The sequence below is a fragment of the Anas platyrhynchos genome, chromosome W, assembly GCF_047663525.1.
Source record: "Anas platyrhynchos isolate ZD024472 breed Pekin duck chromosome W, IASCAAS_PekinDuck_T2T, whole genome shotgun sequence".
NCBI classification, from domain to species: domain Eukaryota; kingdom Metazoa; phylum Chordata; class Aves; order Anseriformes; family Anatidae; genus Anas; species Anas platyrhynchos.
Genome location: NC_092620.1, coordinates 4,086,644 through 4,103,769, shown reverse-complemented (window position 1 = coordinate 4,103,769; position 17,126 = coordinate 4,086,644). Strand labels below are relative to the sequence as shown.

General features: G+C 44.1%; 1 protein-coding gene across 2 annotated transcripts in view; it reads right to left on the bottom strand.

The window, feature by feature from the left end:
• LOC101798468 (transcription factor RFX3) overlaps nt 1-14,333 on the bottom strand; it is a 264,473-nt gene extending 250,140 nt beyond the window's left edge. For both annotated transcript variants that reach the window (XM_038169514.2, XM_038169515.2), the window contains exon 1: nt 13,805-14,333. The gene's annotated coding sequence lies outside the window, so the exon portion shown is untranslated. The remainder of the gene's footprint in view (nt 1-13,804) is intronic.
• Nucleotides 14,334-17,126: the final 2,793 nt, after the last annotated feature.

The window sequence follows — 17,126 nt, the reverse complement described above, 5'->3', positions numbered from 1 at the left end:
GACTCTTGGGGGCTTGGAGGGAGTCCTGATGCTGTGCCAGCACTATGCAGCAATAGACAACACTGGAGTGATACCAATGCTGTTCTATCTATGAGTACATAGCACAGCACTGTATGGGCTGCTGCAGGGAAAGTTAACTCCATCCCAGACAGACCCATCACAAAAGACAACAGACATAAATAGAAACAATGAAGCATTGACTATGCATAAGTCACCTAAATGATATTAGTCAGTATTACAAGCTTCACATAGACAGAAGAATCCCTATAGTAGATGCTCATGTAATCATCTCTTCAGGGGAGGTCTCTAACTCCATTAGTTTGATTTATACCCCAAAGCAAAAAAAAAAATAAAAATAAAAAATTGATTCCTTCCTGTCCTGGTTTCAGTTAGCACAGAATTAATTTTCTTCCTAGTAGCTGGTGGAATGCTGTGTTTTGGCTTAGGATGAGAAGAGTGCTGATAACACCCCGATGCTTTAATTGTTGCAGAGCAGTGCTTATACTAAGCCAAGGACATCTCAGCCTTTTGCTCTGTCCTGCCAACGGGCAGGCTGGGGGTGCAGTAAGAGCTGGGAGGGGACAGACCCAGGACAGGTGACCCAAACTAGCCAAAGGGGTATTCCATACCATCTGACGTCATGCTAAACAATATATAGGGGTGGCTAGCCGGGGGGAGGGGGCCGGACTGCTCGGGGTTAGGCTGGGCATCGGTCAGCGAGTGGTGAGCAATTGCATTGTGCATCACTTGTTTGTACATACTATTATTACTTTCCTATTATCACCATTGTATTATTATTGTTATTATTTCATTATTATTTTGTTATTATTATTTTCCTGTCTTATTAAACTGTCTTTATCTCAACTCACGGGCTTCACTTTCCATTTCTCTCCCCCGTCCCAGAGAGGGAGGGGGGAGGGTGAGCGAACGGCTGCGTGGTGTTTAGCTGCCGGCCGGGTTAAACCACGACAGTCTTTTTGGCGCCCAACGTGGGGCTCGAAAGGTTGAGATAACGGCAGATCTGATCAGAGTGTGTTAAACTAAAATTGGTGTAAGGATTAGACCTGCTTAATAGTCACTTGTCATGATGCTGATTGCTTTAATCTCAACTCTGCTGCGCCTATTGTCCAAATTGAGTATTATAGTACATTATTTTCCGTATTTGCTCTCTGTCGTGTTGTTTATCCTCTCCGGGCCCTGGTTTCAGATCATTATGGTGCTGTGTGTTGTAGCAATGGCTTATGAGACGATGAAATATGTGGTCATGACTCTAACTTGTTATTTGTATTCAGTAACATCGTCGACTCTGTACTTTGGAAACTGTATCTTGGAAACTATTAGCAATTATACCTATTGTTTTTTTCCATTAGGGAGTCAATCTGTGGAGGGAAAAGGGGAAGATAATTTTTCTTACTTGATTACTCTCCCTTTCTCCTTCACCACCCCTGTATCCTCCTGGATCACTCTGCCTTCTCCCTCAAAATACCTGCCTTCCTCCTTCACCACCCTCTTATCCCCTGAGCTTGTCAAAATAGCTCTCCAAGATATTGAATATTATTGGGATACTCGGAATACCAAAGTCTTGTTGTTCTGCCTCATGAATGCACTTCAGATTCTGCTTAAAGTTAAACAACTACTTGGGGAGCTCATCCGGAGATCTGCCCGGAGGCAGGATAGTTGTGGGTGGCAGGGAGTATGGGTGGATATGGGCAGGCATCTAGAGCAGTTGGCACCCCCAGTGTGTTGGAAATTCACCCCTGAGCAATGGCAAAATCCTCAAAAACTGGCAGAATGCTTGAAAAAAAGGTGTCATGACTCTGGCAGTTCCAAAGTAACACAAATCATTGTAACATGCTGGGGCCTGGCTCATGCCTATCGAGCTGCCATTGATACTGCTATCAACTTAGTGACAGACCCTGCGGCCACTCCAAGCCCTGTGACAGATCCAACGGCCACTGTGACCCCTACGGTGGACTCGGCAGCCGCTCCAGATCCGGTTCCTGCAGCCGCTCCAGATCCGGTTCCTGCAGCCGCCCCAGTCCCGGTTCCTGCAGCCGCTCCAGCTCCAGCTCCTGCAGCCGCTCCAGCTCCAGCTCCTGCAGCCGCTCCAGCTCCAGCTCCGGCCGCCGCTCCAGCTCCAGCTCCTGAAGCCGCTCCAGCTCCAGCTCCTGAAGCCGCTCCAGCTCCAGCTCCTGAAGCCGCTCCAGCTCCGGTTCCTGCAACTGCTCCGGCTCCTGTGGCCGTGTCAGGGAAACGAGCTGTAGCAGTGCAGGTTGACCCTGCAGAGGGTATTCCAACCCCTGTAACGGGGTCAGGGAAACGAGCTGTAGCAGTGCAAGTTGACCCTGCAGAGGGTATTCCAACCCCTGTAACGGGGTCAGGGAAACGAGCTGTAGCAGTGCAGGTTGACCCTGCAGAGGGTATTCCAATCCCTGTAACGGGGTCAGAGAAACGAGCTGTAGCAGTGCAAGTTGACCCTGCAGAGGGCATTCCAACCCCTGTGGCAGACCCTGTAACAAAGTCAGAGAAACAAGCAGTAGCAGTGCAAGCTGCCCCTGTAGAGAAGGTGAAAATATGGTATAGAAATTCAAGTCGTTTAGAACGCAGAGAGTCTTCTGCCAATCCAGGTAAGGCTTCTGCCAAAACTAGGTATAGAGATGACGAAGATGATGACGACGCTGGGCCATCAAGGATTCAGGAGGAGGAAGATGAGGATGCCGAAAAAGCAACAGTAACTACCCGAAGCCTAAACGAGCGCGAGCTACGAGATGTGCGAAAAGATTTTGGTCGCTGTATAGGTGAGCAGCTTGTCACCTGGCTGCTCCGGTGCTGGGACTCTGGAGCCAATTGTGTGGAATTAGACGGCAGGGAAGCCAGACGGTTGGGATCCCTTGCTCGAGACGCCGGCATTGACAAAGCAATTGCAGATGGAGCACAATCCACCAGCCTCTGGAGGCGTCTCCTCTCAGCTGTGAGGGAAAGGTATCCCTTCAAGGAAGAACTTTTATGTCTACCAGGCAAGTGGACCACTATGGAGAAGGGAATCCAGTACCTGAGGGAATTAGCCATACAGGAAGTGATTTATGAGGATCCAGACCTCAGACAAACATCCAAAGATCCAGATGAAGTCAAGTGTACACGACCCATGTGGCGGAAGTTTGTACGGAGTGCACCATCATCATATGCCAGCTCATTGGCAATAATGGCCTGGAAAGAGGATGAGGAACCCACAGTGGATGAAGCGGCTAAACAACTCCGGCAGTACGAAGAAAGTCTCTCCTCTTCCTTACAGGCCTGCGTCTCAGCTGTGGAGAAACTTTCTGAAAAGGTTCACCAACTTGAAGAGAGATTATTCTCCTCCGCACCTGTACAAAGCAGTGTCTCAGCTGTCAGGGGTAGGCGTTCACCCACACAAGGAAGACGATATGGTGGGTACTCACCCCGTGCCACCCTGTGGTTTTACTTACGAGACCATGGAGAGGACATGAGAAAATGGGATGGAAAATCTACCGCAACCCTAGAGGCACGGGTACGTGAGTTGCAAAAGAAAACAATCAGGAAAAAAGGATTCTCCGAAAAGTTTGCTGCTCCAACTTCCAGCAGACAATCCTTCAAACACAGAAACGAAGAAGATTCTGACCAGGATTAGGGGGGCCCTGCCTCCAGCCAGGGGGAGGAAAGGGACAATCGAGTTTATTGGACTGTGTGGATTCGATGGCCTGGCACATCACGCGCACAGAAGTATAAGGCTTTAGTAGACACCGGTGCACAATGTACTATAATGCCATCGAGCTATAAAGGACCAGAGCCCATCTATATTTGTGGAGTGACAGGAGGATCTCAGCAGTTGACTGTATTGGAGGCTGAAGTGAGTCTGACGGGGAATGAGTGGGAAAAGCACCGCATTGTGACTGGCCCGGATGCTCCATGTATCCTTGGCATAGACTATCTTAGAAGAGGATATTGCAAGGACCCAAAAGGGTTCCAGTGGGCTTTTGGTATAGCTGCCTTAGAGACAGAGGGCATTAAACAATTATCTACCTTGCCTGGTCTCTCAGAGGACCCCTCTGTTGTGGGGTTGCTGAGGGTCGAAGAACAGCAAGTGCCAATCGCTACCACAACTGTGCACCGACGGCAATATCGCACTAACCGAGACTCCCTGATCCCCATCCATAAGCTAATTCGTCAATTGGAGAGCCAAGGAGTGATCAGCAAGACCCATTCACCTTTCAATAGTCCCATATGGCCAGTGCGAAAGTCTAATGGCGAGTGGAGACTAACAGTGGACTATCGCGGCCTGAACGAAGTCACGCCACCACTGAGTGCTGCAGTGCCGGACATGCTGGAACTTCAGTATGAACTTGAATCGAGGGCAGCCAAGTGGTACGCCACAATTGATATCGCTAATGCATTTTTCTCCATCCCTCTAGCAGCAGAGTGCAGGCCACAATTTGCCTTCACTTGGAGGGGAGTCCAATATACTTGGAATAGGCTGCCCCAGGGGTGGAAACACAGCCCTACCATTTGCCATGGGCTGATCCAGTCTGCGCTAGAGCAGGGGGAAGCTCCTGAACACCTGCAGTACATCGATGACATTATTGTGTGGGGTGACACAGCAGAGGAAGTTTTCGAAAAAGGGAAGAAAATAGTCCAAATCCTTCTGAAAGCCGGTTTTGCCATAAAACAGAATAAAGTCAAAGGACCTGCACGAGAGATCCAGTTTTTAGGAATAAAATGGCAAGATGGACGTCGTCAAATCCCAATGGATGTGATCAACAAAATAACAGCTATGTCTCCACCAACTAACAAAAAAGAAACACAGACTTTCCTAGGTGTTGTGGGGTTTTGGAGAATGCACATCCCAAATTACAGTCTGATTGTAAACCCACTCTACCAAGTAACCCGTAAGAAGAATGAGTTTGAATGGGGCCCTGAACAACGACAAGCCTTTGAACAAATCAAGCAGGAAATAGTCCATGCAGTAGCCCTTGGGCCAGTTCGAACAGGACCAGATGTAAAGAATGTGCTCTACACTGCAGCCGGGGAGAATGGCCCCACCTGGAGCCTCTGGCAGAAAGAACCTGGGGAAACTCGAGGTCGGCCCCTGGGGTTTTGGAGTCGGGGATACAGAGGATCTGAGGCCCACTATACTCCAACTGAAAAGGAGATATTGGCAGCATATGAAGGAGTTCGATCTGCTTCGGAGGTGGTCGGTACTGAAGCGCAGCTCCTCCTAGCACCCCGATTGCCGGTACTAGGCTGGATGTTCAAGGGAAGGGTCCCCTCTACGCATCATGCAACTGATGCTACATGGAGCAAGTGGGTTGCACTGATTACTCAGCGGGCTCGAATAGGAAACCCCAGTCGCCCAGGAATATTGGAAGTGATCGTGGACTGGCCAGAAGGCAAATACTTTGGGATATCATCAGAGGAGGAGGTGGGTCGTGCTGAAGAAGCCCCACTGTACAACCAGTTGCCAGAGAATGAAAAGAAATATGCCCTGTTCACTGATGGGTCCTGTCGTATTGTGGGGAAGCATCGGAGATGGAAGGCTGCTGTATGGAGTCCTACACGGCGAGTTGCAGAAGCTGCTGAGGGAGAAGGTGAATCGAGTCAGTTTGCAGAAGTGAAGGCCATTCAGCTGGCTTTAGACATTGCTGAACAAGAAAAATGGCCAGTTCTCTATCTCTACACCGATTCATGGATGGTAGCAAATGCCCTGTGGGGATGGTTACAGCAATGGAAGCAAAACAACTGGCAGCGTAGGGGCAAACCCATCTGGGCTGCTGCATTGTGGCAAGATATTGCTGCTCGGGTAGAGAACCTGGCTGTGAAAGTACGCCACGTAGATGCTCATGTGCCCAAGAATCGGGCTACTGAAGAACATCAAAACAACCAGCAGGTGGATCAGGCTGCTAAGATTGAAGTAGCTCAGGTGGACTTGGATTGGCAGCATAAAAGTGAATTATTTATAGCCCGATGGGCCCATGACACCTCAGGCCATCAAGGTAGAGACGCAACATACAGATGGGCTCGTGATCGAGGGGTGGACTTGACCATGGACGCTATAGCACAGGTTATTCATGACTGTGAAACATGTGCTGCAATCAAGCGAGCCAAACGGTCAAAGCCTCTTTGGTATGGAGGACGATGGCTGAAATATAAATATGGAGAGGCCTGGCAGATTGATTACATCACACTCCCTCAAACTCGCAATGGCAAGCGCCACGTACTTACAATGGTGGAAGCAACCACCGGATGGCTGGAAACATATCCTGTGCCTCATGCCACCGCCCGGAACACCATCCTGGGCCTTGAAAAGCAAGTCCTATGGCGACATGGCACCCCAGAAAGAATAGAATCAGACAATGGGACTCACTTCCGAAACAACCTTATAGACACTTGGGCCAAAGAACATGGTATTGAATGGGTGTATCACATCCCCTATCATGCACCAGCCTCCGGGAAAGTTGAACGATACAATGGCCTGTTAAAGACTACCTTGAAAGCAATGGGCGCTGGGACGTTCAAAAACTGGGATACGCATTTGGCAAAGGCCACCTGGTTAGTCAATACTAGGGGATCTACCAACCGAGCTGGACCTGCCCAATCAAACCTGTTACGTACTGTAGATGGGGATAAAGTTCCTGTAGTGCATGTAAAAAATATGCTGGGTAAAACAGTCTGGGCTACTCCTGCCTCAGGAAAAGGCAAACCTATTCGTGGAATTGTTTTCGCTCAGGGACCTGGATACACTTGGTGGGTGATGCAAAAGAACGGAGAGGTCCGGTGTGTACCTCAAGGAGATTTAATACTGGGTGAGAATAGCCCATGAACTGAATTGTACCATGTTAAATAGTATATTATACTGTATGTTATCACTACCATGATTACTATAGGTGACTAATTAGAATGTATGGAAAAGAGTGTAACCTGAGCATGACATAAATGGTATGGAATAAGGGGTGGATAGATGTCCTGGTTTCAGTTAGCACAGAATTAATTTTCTTCCTAGTAGCTGGTGGAATGCTGTGTTTTGGCTTAGGATGAGAAGAGTGCTGATAACACCCCGATGCTTTAATTGTTGCAGAGCAGTGCTTATACTAAGCCAAGGACATCTCAGCCTTTTGCTCTGTCCTGCCAACGGGCAGGCTGGGGGTGCAGTAAGAGCTGGGAGGGGACAGACCCAGGACAGGTGACCCAAACTAGCCAAAGGGGTATTCCATACCATCTGACGTCATGCTAAACAATATATAGGGGTGGCTAGCCGGGGGGAGGGGGCCGGACTGCTCGGGGTTAGGCTGGGCATCGGTCAGCGAGTGGTGAGCAATTGCATTGTGCATCACTTGTTTGTACATACTATTATTACTTTCCTATTATCACCATTGTATTATTATTGTTATTATTTTACTATTATTTTGTTATTATTATTTTCCTGTCTTATTAAACTGTCTTTATCTCAACTCACGGGCTTCACTTTCCATTTCTCTCCCCCGTCCCAGAGAGGGAGGGGGGAGGGTGAGCGAACGGCTGCGTGGTGTTTAGCTGCCGGCCGGGTTAAACCACGACACTTCCAAAACATTTGTACGTTTACTTGTTCAGTTGGTGACTTTTGTGAAATCCTACAATGGATTAGTTTAAAGCAGAAGTTGAAATTTGCAAACCACTTCTAGCAAGCATTAAATGCCTTCCTCACTTCATGCACCATTGAATGCTTCTTTATTTTGTCTTATCTCATAGCACACTAAAGCAAAATAAAAGATACACACACCAAAACGCGACAGCCACTCTCATAAGTACCAGAAGCATTCTGAAGTAGCTTTGTTTTGCAAGGGGTTTCCTATTTAAGGAGCTTTTTGTCCCTCAAAATTCAAACTAGCTTATTATGAAAAGAAAACCATGACAACTGTCCATAAGAATAAAGCAAGAGTACATCTGACATAGACTGAACTTCTGAGAGTAACCATTACTGTTCCTAGGAGTCAGTTGCTATGCAACTTAAAAGGGTATGTGGTACTTTCAGACTAGGAAGCAGTAATAAACCTGTAGTCCTCCTTATAAATCTGACCAACTTGCTTAAAGAGCTTAAAACTCCTCACAAAGAGTCACACATACCTACAGACACATCTTTTTAAAAAGGGTTATACTAACAGATTTTAACACTGTATGTAAATATTAAAGCAGACAAAAATAAAGCAGTACATATCTGCACTGCATTCTAACTGAATGCAAACAGAAGCTTTCCTCTAATTCATCATTTAGAAGGACAATTTAAAAAAGTGTTAAACACTAGATCTCTGAGTTAATGTTTTAACTGTTAAAACAACTGCACATGTTCCATAGAGATATTTTATTGTACACTTTCAAAAACAGTATATCAGACTCCATATTTCGGACCATAAATTAACAACCTTAAAAAAAACAGAACATCATGACGCTTCATTTTACTTTTTAATATCTAAACACGTCCAAAAGATCTTCAAGTTGACTACAATGTTTTTGTTAGACTGGGTTCTTCTATGTTTGTTAATCATTTTCAATCAAAAAAATCTGCAGGCCAAATTAGATATCTACAATTACCTACACACGATCAGTGCTTTCAATGAAGTTTTTCACAAATCCACCGGAGAGGGGCTAAGAAGTAGCACATAGAAGTAAACAACATGGCTTTTCTCCAAAGAATTGTTGTATAGTAACAAAATTAATGACATCTATAGGAAATAGTAAGTCTGGCTTATGGATATGTTTAAAGAGCAAAAGCCATATTACAATAGAGTACATTTGGCAATTGTCCAGCTGTCTATTGCCAATACATAACACCTGAGCATTAACTTATCCTACTGTTGAAGGAAAGGCTTCTTATCTTTCCCAGATAATTATTCAGATGAAATCTGTGTTCAGTTACCTCTACCTTTCCTTCAAATTAGATGGAGGGCAGTATCACAAACTATTTCCTTAGGAACACAAAAATAAAAAGATGTCACAAAAGCTATCAAAAAGGCTAAGATTAACTAGTCTATAAAATACCTAGTTTGTACACCTCAAAACATTTCATACTACTTTCATAGTACCTCTCAAAAAGAGGTAATAAAAATGAAGACTGCTCTGAAAGCAAAAAGTTGGCGTGTGTGTGTGACAAATTTCTTCCTAAGAAATCATTCATGAAGACAAATGGTTTTCCATCTGGTATTTTGTTTCTTCAGAATTCATAAACTTGCAATGTCCTTTCTAAAGCAAAACCAGACCTTTTCTTGCCTACATTAGGTTAATGGGTTTATAAGACAAACCATCATCTCTTGCCTCAACACTGTACTTTTAGGATTTAGCCTTGAAAAAAAAAAAAAAATGCAGTGGCAACTAATGGATTCCAGAATCAAGCAATTATTTCCATCAACTAATTCATGCAAAAAATACACAAACTAATAAGCACAGTCTTTGCTACTTTAAATTACTTTCAAGGACAGATCACTGCAACGTTAAAAGCTACCCTACTGACCATGGTCTCAGAAGTGATGGAAAATAGCCTAGAATCATGATATCAACACAGCTACAGTTAAATATATCTAGATACATTATGAAGTAACACTTATTGAATTGTACTTAAAAATTACTGGTTATCTGAACTACATTGTACTGTCATGAATTTGTCAGATCTCGTTTCCACTGATATTGTATAGACTCACTTTAGAATAGAATAAATCTTGTGGTTAAAAATTAATGAGAACAAAGTAAATGACATCTTGTTATCTGTTGTCCTTCTGTTATGTTGAAGCATCTTGTTATTTGAAAACATCCCAGAATCTGTTAACCCTCAGTCAGGCTGAGACTTGAGATAACTTGAGTCAACGGTCTGTTATGGCTTGTTAACTGAGACATCCTGTTATCTTCCGACCCTCAGTTAAACCGAAAGTCAACTCAGCATTTTTACAGCTTGGAAAACAACTGATTAAGCAAAAGGTGAGAAGCGCATCACAAGGAAGACCTACGGCCTTCCTCCCAAAGACCACTGCTCACATCCCAAAGACCCTGGCCCACAATTCTTGGAAGGCTTTGCGCAAGTGCAAGGACTGATAAGCTAATTAGCATACGAAGCGTGGATAGGCGGGGTTAGGTAATGAATATGCATAGGCACTAATAGAATATTCATTGTTTCGCTGTATAAATATGAGATAGTTTGTCACTTCAAACATGCACGATAGGTGGAAAGATCCCCCGTGCATCCAGCGCTGCAATAAAGAATATACCACTTAGGGAAATTTCGGCTTTGATCTTTAAATCACCACTGAGGCAAATTCTTTTTCTGTGTTGCCCAAGGAAATACTAGAGACAGGAGGTACTTCAGCAAATAGCAGTTACAAAATACTCTAACTTGAGTTGTACCATAAGTAACCTTTTATTAGGTATTATAAGATAGTCCCTTGAATGTAATTGAAGTAAATGAAACTTCTTCAGACAAACAGGTTTGTTTACGTAAAACAGGACAGAGCCTCAAGTTTGGTGAGACAGCTTGGCTGAAGACAGATTTTTCACATAAAGAAATTCAACCAGAACCAGGCTCTACTGATATAAAACCTGCACCTGGGCCAGGGCAATTACAAGCACAAATACATGCTGGGCAGAGAATGGATTGAAAGTAGTCCTGAAGAAAAAAAAAAAACTGGGGGTATTGGTGGTTGCAGGCTCATGTTGAGCTTCTCATCATGCGCTTGCAGCCCAGAAAGCCAATTGTAACTTGGGCTACATCAAAAGAAGGGTAGCCAGCAGGTCTAGGGAGTTGATTCTCCCTCTCTACTCTGCTCTCGTAAGACCCCACCCTGTGTACTATGTTCAGCTCTGGGGCCCCCAGCACAAGAAGGACACGGAAGTATTAGAATGAGTTCAGAGGAGGGCCACAAGGACAATCAGGGGGCTGGAGAGAACTGGGGTTGTTCAGCCTGGAGAAGAGAAGGCTCCAGAGAAACCTTAGAGCAGCCTCCCAGTACCTAAAGGAGGGCCTATAGGAAAGCTGGGGAAGGACTGGACTCTGTCAGTTAGTGGAGTGAAAGGCCAAGGAGTAATGGTTTTAAAGTAAAAGAGGATAGATTTAGATTAGATATAAGGATGAAATTCTTTACTCAGAGTGGTGAGACACTGGAACAGGCTGCCCAGAGAAGTTGTGATGCCTGATCCCTGGAAGCATTCACAGCTAGGTTGGATGAGGCTTTGAGCAACCTGGTCTAGTGGGAGGTGTCCCTGCCCATGACAAGGGGGTTGGAATTAGATGATCTTTAAGGTCCCTTCTGACCCAAGCCATTCTTTCTAAGACTCTATAAACCAGCACTCCTCTCTCCCCTCTTATGGAGGATCTATCTCATCTGTGAGGCTAGCATGCTTCTACCATACAAGTTGTCCAAGTTGAATGTTCCCTTTAGTCTTTTCCACTCTAATTCTTTCTCCCTCACACCTCAGCATCAAACTTTAAGTAATTGATGCAAGTATGTAGATCAGGCTTTGACAAATACACACATGCTTATTCTTTCTAAAGAACTGTTTCACATGTACATGATAAAGATCTACCTGAAGTGAAAAAGATAATGTCATCTACACTTCAAAAATGTTTATGGTAAATTTAACATGGTAAAGGGTTATGGCACCAACAGAGGTGTTTAAATCAGCCTTCAGGTTGCTGTTGAGAAAGTGAGAAAAATAGATCCTGAACTGCTAAATAAACATTCTTTCTAGTCATTTATAGTTGACTAAAGAAGTCTTCCCCAAAATAGATTTTAAATATTAATTGTGTGTATGTTCAGATGAAGCCAGTAAAGTTCACCCTCCAAAATAAAACAGGAGATTAACAAAAGAATAACTGTAGGGTATCCCTGCAGTTCAGTTGGATATACTTCAGATGTGACTGATGTGCAATGCTTCCCAACGTTGCCACATCCAACTATCTCAAGTGAACTGTGAAATGTTAAATCATGTGGAGGTGAAGCATCTAACAAGGAAAAGAACAGTGAATAGGAAACAATTCAGCAACAGGGAACTGAATTGAGGAGCTCAATCAAGACTGAAATTGAGTGTCAGCAAATACAGAAAACAGAATTGTAAGATGTAGATTAACAGACAACACTATCAGCAATAGGTGGTGGGAAGCAAAACAGGTCAAAAACATAAATTGCAAAAATAAAAGAAGAAGTTGATAAAACAGAAGATTTAAAGACTGATATTTAGTTTAACTCCTTCTCTAGAAACAAAATGAACAAGATATTTAAAGGATATTATCTTCCACCACTGTCTGAATACAAAAAGTCCCTTTCAAAATCTAGCATTTTGTCTTCCACTTTCACAGACTTGTATCTGTTTAAAAAAAAAATCTAGAAGACTTTTTTTCTTTAATACAATATTACTTTATAGTTATGTCAAAATTTCAGTCTTAGTTGAGAAAAGGTTTAATTCAAGAAGACCAATAATGGGATAAAAATACCCGTTTTGTGCCAGTTTGTAAGAGGCAACTAATAAAATGGAATTGAACGTTAGAGAGATAAACTACAGCAAATCCAAGGAAAGCAATTATACAGGAAACACCCATGGGATTTATGTTAAGAATCAATGAAAAAACACTGGCTAAGGGTCTGTGAAGGATTAGATACCCACACAGTACTAATGTTTTTCTTTTTCTAAGTTAATTTACAAATAGGTTAAAAGCCACAACAGCTCTGTTACTATGTAGAAAAGCAATGACACCTTCATTAGTTAACAGAAAGACACAATAATAGGTACATTTGTTGTAAGAAGGGATTGTCTTCCTAAAACAACATAAGCTAGGGTTAATCAACTATAAGACTGTTTAAGAACATCTACTGAGAGAATACAACCTGATACAGGAACTAAATGACAACAAGAAACCATGCATACCAACTAGCAAGTTTGAACCACCTTAATTAAGAAAACATATGCACATAGATTGTTATTATTCCTATAGAGCTTTTCATTAAAGCCTTCTTTTGCTCTTCAGGAACAAATGTTTCTAAGAAAATAAGACAAAGACACAGCATTGGGTGCTCTAAATACACGTAATTCTTCTGATTTTACTGAAAACTTAGTGGTTTCTATACTATCAGATTAAATTCTACAAGTAGTATGAACTAGAGAATTCAAGAAGGTTTGAATCAGTTCATGAAAGATAACGCAGTCAAGTATTCCGTTTAGAACAAGTATGTTTATAAATAATGTGAAAATATCAATGAGAACAGAAAGTTGGGAACTCAGAAGCACAATTAGAGTTAAATTCTAAAGCTTGCAACCCAACAGATTGGTTTACAGAAATGACAGCTAATTACAGTGAAGAATTTCATATAGCACCCATTAGCCTCTCAACCTCCACTATTAACCACTAATCACACCTTCAAGCCAATTTTAAATGATCTCTAATCCCTCTGCTGTGTTACCGACTGGCCTTCTCTATCAATACACAAAATATTCTGGAACATTACAAGCACCACAGCATCTCAGATCACAACTTCCAATAAAACAGATAAATTCCCTTCATAATAAACAACCACAGAACAATGCGCATCATTTTTGGAAAAAATGGAAATGATACTTATTCCCATATTATAAAATGGGTGAGAAGAAAGGTGGAGGACATGAAAGAATTCGAGCTGACTGTCTTCCGCCCCCCCCCCCAATAGCAGAGCCCAAAGGAACAACCCCTGCACGGATGCTGCAAGGAAAGAGAAGATAAAGGTTAGAGTAAAAGGAAAGAAGAAGAACAGGAGAAAAAGACAGACTGTTATGCAAATGCGTGCATAACAGTTACATTCACCTGAACTGCGGAATGTTGTTCTTGCTGGTAGCGGCTGTTCTTGTAGGTGACGATTAGGAAGGAAATGGAAAAGAGCAGCTGTTGTTGATGAGTACGAGTCACCAAGGCTACAGTGACTATGGCGCTTGATTCACAAGGCAACAGTTGCTATAACTCACAAAAGAGAGAGAGAGCAAGCGAGAGAGGAGGAAGCAGTAACCCAACCTAAGCTACCCGGAAGAGGCAGAGCCTTTCTTATGACGGACAGCTTCTAGGACCGGAGGGGAGGTGGTGCGGTTCCCTTAACGGGGAAGGAAAATAAGGTTGGCAGGGACGTACTAATTCCTCCGCCTCCCTAAAGGCATAAGATGGCACTTTCTATTCCCAACAAATGAAATAGCAGTACTATGACAATGGACAATCCCTGGATATAAGTCACACTACATTGGAGAGGCTAGGGAAGGAAGATGATGGCTGGTGGCAGTGGCTGATTGTTCAAAAGGATAGCAACCGCCAAGCTGAAACCCGAGTGGGAGGGAGGAGAGAAAGGGGGTGTGGTCATATCTATATATCTGTCTCCCGAGTGGATCACTCTTACTGACATCCTGACGTCACATCCGATTAGCAACCAAGAGAAAGTTTTTTTGTTTGTTTGTGTTTTTGTTTGCTTGTTTGTTTTTGTGCAGGGATCTCTGTTCAGGGGATTACTTTGCTTTTCCACCATTCTTGTTTCCTGCCACTCAGAAGCAATTGCAGAGTAAGCAGGAACTTGTTTTGTGCTCACTGTTTGTCACCTTTCTACTAATTTTTCCATCGGAAAATGGCAGGGAAGAGCTGCTGATAGATGGGGTATTTGTGGCCAGCAGGGAGGTGATTCTCCCCCTTCTCCCCCTCTATTCTACCCTTGTGAGGCCCCACCTAGAGTACTGCATCTAGGTCTAAGGCCCCCAGCACAAGAAGGAACTGAACCTGTTAGAGCAGGTCCAGAGGAGGGCCACAAAGATGATCCGAGGGCTGGAACACCTCTCCTGTGAAGATGGGCTAAGAGATCTGGGCATGTTCAGCCTGGAGAAGAGAAGGCTCCAGAGTCACCTCATTATGGCCTTTCAGTACTTAAAGGGGGCTTTTAAAAAAGATGGAGTGTAACTCTTTGCTCAGTCGGATAACGATAGGACAAGGGGGAATGGTTTTAAACTAAAAGAGGTGGCATTTAGATGAAAGGTTAGGAGGAAAGGGGAGACCTTGTAGTGACTTTCCAGTACCTAAAGGGGGCCTACAGGAAAGCTGGGGAGGGACGCTTTGTCAGGAAGTGGAGTGATAGGACAAGGGGGAATGGCTCTGAATTAAAAGGGGTAGATTTAGATTAGACATTAGGAAGAAGTTCTTTACTCTAAGGGTGGTGAGGCACTGGAATGGGTTGCCCAGAAATGTAGTGATGCCCCATCCCTGGAAGTGCTTAAGGTCAGGCTGGACAGGGCTTTGAGCAACCCAGTCTAGTGGGAGGTGTCCCTGCCAACGGTAAGAGGGTTGGAATTAGATGATCTTTAAGGTCCTTTCCAACCCAAACCATTCTATGATTCTATAAAAACATTTTGATAGGACAGAAAAGGAAGGGAAAATAATAAACGAATATACAAAAGAAGTAAGGCACAACACAGTTGCTCACCACGCACTGACCGATGCCTACCCAGACCCTGAGCGTCTTCTGCTCCCCCCAGCCAACTCCACACATATTAATTTTTCAGCTTGACATCATATGGTATAGAATATCCCTTTGGTCCATTTGGGTCAGCTGTCCTGGTTGTGTCCCCTCCCAGCTTCTTGTGCACCCCCAGCCTCCTTGCTGGCAGGGCAGCACAAGAAGCAGAAAAGTCCTTACCTCTGTGTAAGTACTGCTCTGCAACAACTAAAACATTGGTCTGTGTGTGTAGGAATGGATTAAAAGTGGAAAATTGGTGAGGACAATAGGTTGAGAAGGGAAGATTGGTGAGCATGATTATAAATACACTCAAGTGACATTGCAGCTGGGATGGACTAAAGTCTGGAGAGTAGTAATGCAGGAAAACATACATGTATATCTATTGCTTTTTATGCTCTGTGTGTTTGACAAGTGGAACATCTTTATCAGACATACTTGAGCTCCCTGCCTTGGTATGAAGAAGATCAAAGCACAGTGAAGATCAAAGCATGGTGGTAAACTACACCTGTGTGAACCCTTGATAAACAGGTGTAAACAACAGGTCAGCAATCCTCTAGCATGGACCGAGTTCAGCAGTGTCTGTGTCCCCATTTGTGTGCCTCTGCCTGAGTGTTGCTTGCTTCAGGGATCCCCTATTGGCAAGGCAATGAAAATAAATGTACCTTGTGTTTCAGCCATGGGTCTGTGGTTGTTCCTGCTGCCTGCGCTGACTCGCACATTTGGCATAGTCAGCAGGATCCAGGAACAGTTATGCCATGGCTAGCAAAAAAGTCGGAGGCTGGGGAGGCTGTGATGGCGACTCCCCACATTCTGGGATGGCCCAGTACTGAGTGCTGAACCCCTGTGTCTGCTTTCCTAGCTATGATGGCTCCTCTGGAAGCATAGCCTGAGCTAGTTGACAGGGCAGTGGTTACCCCCTAGACAACTGAGATGGCTATGTGAGGATTGCCATGGAAAGTGGCATCAGAGTCTTCTTGCAAGCTGGCAGCGAGATTGGAATGGCTATTAGCTACTGGGTTTAGAGCTCTTGACTGTGAATTTGTAACATTATGTAGTAAAGCGAGAGAGTTGGAAGAGGAGGTCAGGACTTTACAAGATGCAAAGGTGATTGTGCAAGAAGTAAGTACTGCTCAAGCAGAGCTGTGCTATGAGCAGCAGTGCACTGTAGAACAGCTGGTGGTGCATATTGCTAATGAACAAAGGCGCAGATATGGGAAAAGTGGGGGTTCGCCTTCCCAAGTTCATACTCTTACTATTTAACCTTCATGGGATCCCAGGAAATGGGATGGAAATATCTGGAGTGAGTCTTCAGACTCTGAGATTGAATTTGAGCTAGACTTAGAAGGTAGGGAGGTGGTAGGAGCACAACCCCTCATACAAATGAAGGGGCAGCAGGAGCTGGCAGATGAAGGGGTATAGATCACACACGCTTATACCCCAAAAGAGTTAAGGGAATTTTTAGAAGTGTGTCAGCAAAGCAGTGGGGAAGGTGTACTGGCATGGGTTTTGTGAGCTTGGGATAGTGGTGATGCATCTATCCATTTATTAATGGATGAAAAAGATTTATTAAGCCCTATAGCTGGTGATGATCAGATACAAAGAGGTTATGCTCAATTACAAAATACCAGAGATCCCGATGGGCAG